Here is a 6305-nt window from a genome sequence, read left to right on the forward strand (position 1 = left end):
CGTCCTGCTACTGGACCCTGAGTTACTTGGCGGGAAATTGGGTTCCCTCCCCCTTCCTTTATAAACTGAGTGTCTGGAATTAGTAAAATTGAGCCTAGATCAGAACTTGTTGTCCTGGCTCCATTCTTTTCTTCCACCCCGTCTAGTTTCCTCTCTTTTCAGCCTGAACTGCCATTTTCAGTTGAACCGTTCGTGTTGTGGACCGCGGGCGGGCCGCAACAGGAAGATATTCAGTGTTGACCACTGGCTTCCATGTACGCGTGCACGCATGTGTGTGCACTCACGTGCACTTGTGCATACACCCGACTAACACATGAATATCCCCTTCCTCATACATAAGAAGACCAACTCATATCCAGGCATCACAAGCAGACGTTTCATCTCCAAAGACAAGTGATTGTTTCTGTGCTTTTCTGTCTAGTAGTGAGGAAGACAAACCTCTCCCACCCCTCCCTGCCTGCAGACATCCTATCAGGTCCCACTGGCCATCATTCTTAGGGCCCAGGGTCACATTTTTAATCACAGATCCAGTGTCAAATATAAGGATCTTGTTTGTTTTTCAAGATAGGATTTCTCTGTGTGGGAGCCCTAGTTGTCTTGAAACTTGCTTTGCTGACCAGGCTGGCCTTGAATTTACAGCAATCTGCCTGCTTCTGCCTTCCAGGGCTGGGATTAAAGGTGTGTGTCACCACATCCAACCCCAAATAGCTGGATTTTATCTGGAAGGAAATAAAGAACCATGAAGGAATTTTTCAGTGAGTCCATAATGGGATCATACGTTTTGGGGGTTGTTTTGTCTTTGATACAGAGTCTCAAGTTCTCAGCCTGGCCTAGAAGTTACTATGTAGCTGAGGACAACCTTGAACATCTGATCCTCTTGCTTCAAACTTCCAAGGGACTGGAGTGTAGGCATATACTACTATGCCAAGTTTTCATATGGGTTCTGTGTATGCTAGGGAAGTCCTCTTCTAGCTGAGTTACAGGGCCAGCCCAGATTTAAGTTTTCAATAGATCAATAAGAGAGTAATATGAAAGATGGAAATAGACGGAGAGATGAGGACAGAGAAACCTGTTAGCAACTACTCTAAAATCCACACGAGGAATGAGATCTGAAGTAAAGTGGTGGTAGCGGCCATCGAGGGGGCAGAGCTGGACAGACAGAACTGGACGTGTTAAGCTGTGTGCAGTAGACACAGAGCTCAAGACTAGACCTCTGCTTAGATCTCCTGACTTTGTAGATAAATGAAAAGAGTTTGTTACCAACTGAACTAAAGAGCAGCACAGGAAATAAAAAACAAACTGATAGTTAACTCAATTGAGTAAATATGGAGTTTCGGGACCAAGACATATTAGGCAAATAGACAGTTTAAGGCCTAGAAGCTCAGGGCTGTGGAACAGCGTGTGAGGAATTGGGTGAATCCAAAAGAATGAATGAGATCACCAAAGTGAGAAGGGAAGGGCGCCAAGGAAAGAACCCGGTGTGAACGAATTTGAGGAACGAACCATGGATTTTCCTTTGAAGAAAGCCAAAGAGAGAATCTGGAGAGGATGCTATTACAGAAGCCAAAGGAAATGGCTATCCAAGGAGAGCATCCCAGAAGGTTAGGTACCGAAGAGGGTAAGAAAGACCAGGGAGAAAGGGCAAGTAACTGATTGTGTGTCTATGTATGCATGTGTGTACATATGTACACACAAGTGCAGGCACCCAAGGAGGTCAGAAGAGAGTGTCAGATCCCCCAGAACTGGCATTACAGGCTTAGAGGCTGTTGTGAGCTGCCTGATGTTAGGTCCTGGAAACCAAACTTGAGTCCTCTGCAAGGGCAGTTAGTGTATGCTCTTAATCAAGGAGACTCATTTCTCCAGCCCTGGCTTCAATTTCAGTGGCTGGTGAGAACCACTGAGTGAGATCGTGAATGTGGGAAATGTAGCTCTCTCCTAAGTCTCAGGGAAAAGAGGGACAGAGAGACAATGGAATACAGGAGCCATGCTTCTGTTTAGTAGTGAGGGAGACTTGTATAAACAGGGCTAACAGGTGAGCATGCTCACAGACTGAAGAAAGGGAGGCGGAGCCAGAGAAATGCTGTAGTTACGCAGTGACCCGGACCTGGGCCAGTGTTGGAGCAATACACGGAAATTTAGAATTTTCTCTTTCTCTAGGGTTACTCCAGAAGGTTCCCAGGACTGCCCCTCTTAGCCTTTCTCTCTGAGACAGTTGCAGTAGTTCAGGCTAGCCTCAAACTCACTGTGCATTCCTGACTCATTTCCTGCCTCCATCTCGAAGGGGTTGGGATAACAGGTGTGCGCCATCCCCACCTTCACCCCCACCCAGGCCTTGGCCTCTGCTCCTAAGGTTGGGTGACACAGTCATCCACATGTGTTTACTGTTTTTAGAAAATAAATGGGAATCCATCTTGGTCTCATTACTGGCTCACTGGGAGTTATGCAAAATACTGGCTGTCTTCAGGATCACCTCATTAGTGTCACTGTGTGGTAATTTCATGGAAATGACTCCTAGGCACATTTGATCTGGCTAGCAGGGAGCCATTTACAGCTCAGACATCTATCATCCTTATCTTCCCTGCCTCCACTGTGGTAGGTCGAGCTGTCCCAGGGCAGGCTTCCAGGGGACTGCCCGTCATACTCACTGCCCTGCCTAAGCTTAGAGCATCCTTTATCCTTGACAGCCCTTCACAGTGCTTCTGGCATAACGGCAACTAGGAGCAGAGTAAGGTCTCACCATTGTAAACATCAGGGGCGTGTAACCTGAAGGAAACCCAGGAAGATCTGTTGCTCTGCAATGGTCTCCTCAACACCAGCCCAACTGTCTCCCCAGGCTTCGAAGGTAGTCCTGGCTGCCCAGGAACTCACTCTGTAATCCAGACTAGCCTCAAATTTACAGAAATCCTCCTGCCTCTGCCACCCCAGGGCTGGGATTAGTGAGACACTAAGTAGAAATGTGACCCCTACCCCCACCATCTGATAGCTGACAGCTGGAGCAGAGAGATGAAATCTCAGCATCTCCTTCAAATGGAAGGCTTCTCTGGATCACTGACAAGTACATTCAAAATGATTCCCCTCAACTAGTGGGACAGAGTGTAGAGCTTACTTGGAAACGGGAGGCACAATTGCTTTGGTGCCTCTCTCCCTTCCTTGTTGGTGTAGACCCTGCTTGAAAACATCGGGAATGTCACGTCTTCCCTTTGGGTATCTCATTTGGACAGTTGGTCAGTTCCTCAGCTCTGGAGGCCTGAGGTTCAGGGGTTCCCCACGGCGTGGTCGCCCCACCTACTTCTGGAGGTTGTTTTGCTCGTTGTTGAGACAGTGCCTCATATGTAGTTCAGTCTGGCTTGAGACTTGCTATGTAACCCAGGTTGACCTCAAAGTCTGGGTCCTCTCCTCGCTCCCTCCTAACTGCTGGGATTACTGGGTGTGCCAACTAGAGCTTATTAGCTGACTCACTTGGCAATTACTGTAACCCATATGCCTCAATTTAGCCTTTATTACCAGAAAGGTGATTTTTTTTTTATTCTTACTACCTGCATTTATTTAGAACTCAGGTTAGATGAGTTCTCTGAGCCACATCAGAGACTTGACCAGCTTTGTTCCCTACTCAAGCCTAATTCTTCCAGCATATTAGAGTGGAAAAGAATGTTAAGCCGTCTTCCTCCTGCTGGCTAATCTTGGCTGTCAGAATGAATTGAGCAACACCTAGGAAATTAGTAAAGTACACCTCCTGGTGTATCTGTGAGGTCGATTCTGGTTGAGCAGGAGGAACGCACACCCTTTTGACTGCAGTTCTGCATCCCGGGAAGGGTGGTGAGTGAGAGGGATTCTAGCCCCCAGTGTAAGCCATTCTCTTCAAGAGGTGAGGTATTTACTGTTTGCTTTTTTCAATCATAGACTTCATTGTCAACTGAAGGGCAACAGGGAAAACCATAAGGGAAAGCCATAAATATCCTGTTAGTAAGTACAGATCTAATGGAGACAGCGCAGATACCTCTTAACCTCACCACCATGATGAGAGGAGGGCGGAAGGGCAAGCGGCTGGACATACTCCTGCAGCTCTTCTTAAACTGCGTATACTAACTTTAAAAGGGGGGGGAGGGGGACATAATGCATACAGAATCTTGTAGCGAAAATATTCTGACATTGATAAGTTTTCTCACTGTCAGAAAATAAGGCTGAAAATACACTAAGACAGAAAACTGGAAGGAACCTTCTGGTGTTGATTTAAAATTAAAACAGTGGAGGAAATGTGTATTCAATATATAGATACAATTAGAAATAAATATACATAATTGTCAGGTGTATAGGCATGGCTGTAATTTCAACACACAGGAGGTTGAGGCAGGAGAATAGTGAGTTCAAAACTAGACTACACAGTGTTCCAGGGTAGCCTGAACAGACTACATAGGTGGCCCTATTTTTTTTTTTAAGCAAAAACAAAAACAAAAATGAAAAACTAAAGCCACCAAAAGGGAGTCATAAATATCATATACATAAACACCAGCATGCATGCATGCGCATATGTGGTGTGTGTATGTGTATGTGTGTGTGTGTGTGTGTGTGTGTGTGTGTGTACACTTGCTTGAATAGAAAGTTTGATGAAGAATAGTTGTGTGGGAGTGGGGTGAGGGGAGTATCATGGGTGCATGGTTTAAAACACCTGCTACAGAATCCTTATTAATTACAAAGTGAAAGAGAGTAAGATTTTCAGTGGGGAAACCTGGCAGACACCACTCTAATCAACCGATCAAAGTGAGCATAATTAGCAACAGGGCGAATTGAAACCACGTACCACCTGCTAGGATGAGCGAACGGAACATCATTCCTGCAAATGCAGAACCTGAATCTAATTACGAGAAAATATCAGACAATCCTAAAATGAAAGATAGGCCAGCAAATAACTAGAAATACCTTTCTAACAAGGTCGTGAGCATCAAGGGAAGAGTGAGCTGTGCCAGATGAAAGGAGACCCGATGGCTCAACCGCATGTGTGCTGCTGAGCTGGCTCCTTTGATGGAGAAGACCTTAACGGGATAATTGTGAGCGCCTCATGGGTTCTGAAGCTTGGAGAGCTGTCTTGTGTTGTAGCCAAATCTCTGATTTTGATGGTTACACTGTGAATACACGAGAATGCCTTGTATTATGGGAGGCACTTTCTGAAGTACTTGATAGTGGTGGGTTATTGTGTCGATGTATTAGCCTTGAATGTGGAGACAGGTGTTTTTCTACCATTTTGTTGTTGTTGCTTTGGTGGACAGGCTCTCATTTAGCCAGGCTGGTTCTGAACCAACTGTGTACCAACAATGACCCTTAACTTCCAAACCTCCCGCCTCTGCCTCCCACGTACTAGGATACAAATGCCACCATGCTCAGCTTTCTTTCCATTCTATGACTTTTGCTTTTAAAGCTTTAAAATTGTTTCTAACATTTAACTTTCTCCAAGAAGCAGAAAAATACAAGGTATTAAACCAGCAACTGTGATGTGTATAGAAGCCAAACTCGTTGACCTCAGGTCTTCTTACAACTTGCTTAGGAACAATGTGCCTCCTACCCAGGGTACAGTGGAGAGCAAACCACAGCCTCATGCATGCCAGATCAGTGCTCTACCACCGAGCTACACTCCCAGCTAAAGACTGATGTCTTTACTGGGGGACATGACTCTCCCCTTCCAAGGATTCTGGTGCCTTCAGTTCTCAAGCCTTCCTGGTGTCCTGCCAGCAGTCTCAACTTGCTTGTTATTATTTTTACTAATTCTTTGAGAATTTCATAATGCCTACAATGTATTTTGATCATATTCACCTCCCATCCTCCCCTTAAGTCCTTCTAGATTCACCCTTTCCCCCTTCCAATTCTTTAATTTTTTTTCCCAAATAACCCACAAGGCCAGTTTGTGCCTCCCAGATACTCATGTTTATAACCAGTCTTTTGGCTACTGTGTGGGTTCCCTTTTCTGTCACCTTTCACCCCTATTCCACTCTTCCAACCCCCTCAATGTTAGGTAAGGGAGTGTCTTAGTCAGGGTTTCTATTCATGCACAAACATCATGACCAAGAAGCAAGTTGGGGAGGAAAGGGTTTATTCAGCTTACAATTCCATGCTGCTGTTCATCACCAAGGAATTCAGGACTGGAACTCAAGCGGGTCAGAAAGCAGGAGCTGATGCAGAGGCCATGGAGGGATGTTCTTTACTGGCTTGCTTCTCCTGGCTTGCTCAGCCTGCTCTCTTATAGAACCAAGACTACCAGCCCAGGGATGGTCCCACCCACAAGGGGCCTTTCCCCCTTGATCACTAATTGAGAA

The sequence above is a fragment of the Mus caroli genome, chromosome 7 (genome assembly GCF_900094665.2).
Source record: "Mus caroli chromosome 7, CAROLI_EIJ_v1.1, whole genome shotgun sequence".
Classification (NCBI taxonomy): Eukaryota; Metazoa; Chordata; class Mammalia; order Rodentia; family Muridae; genus Mus; species Mus caroli.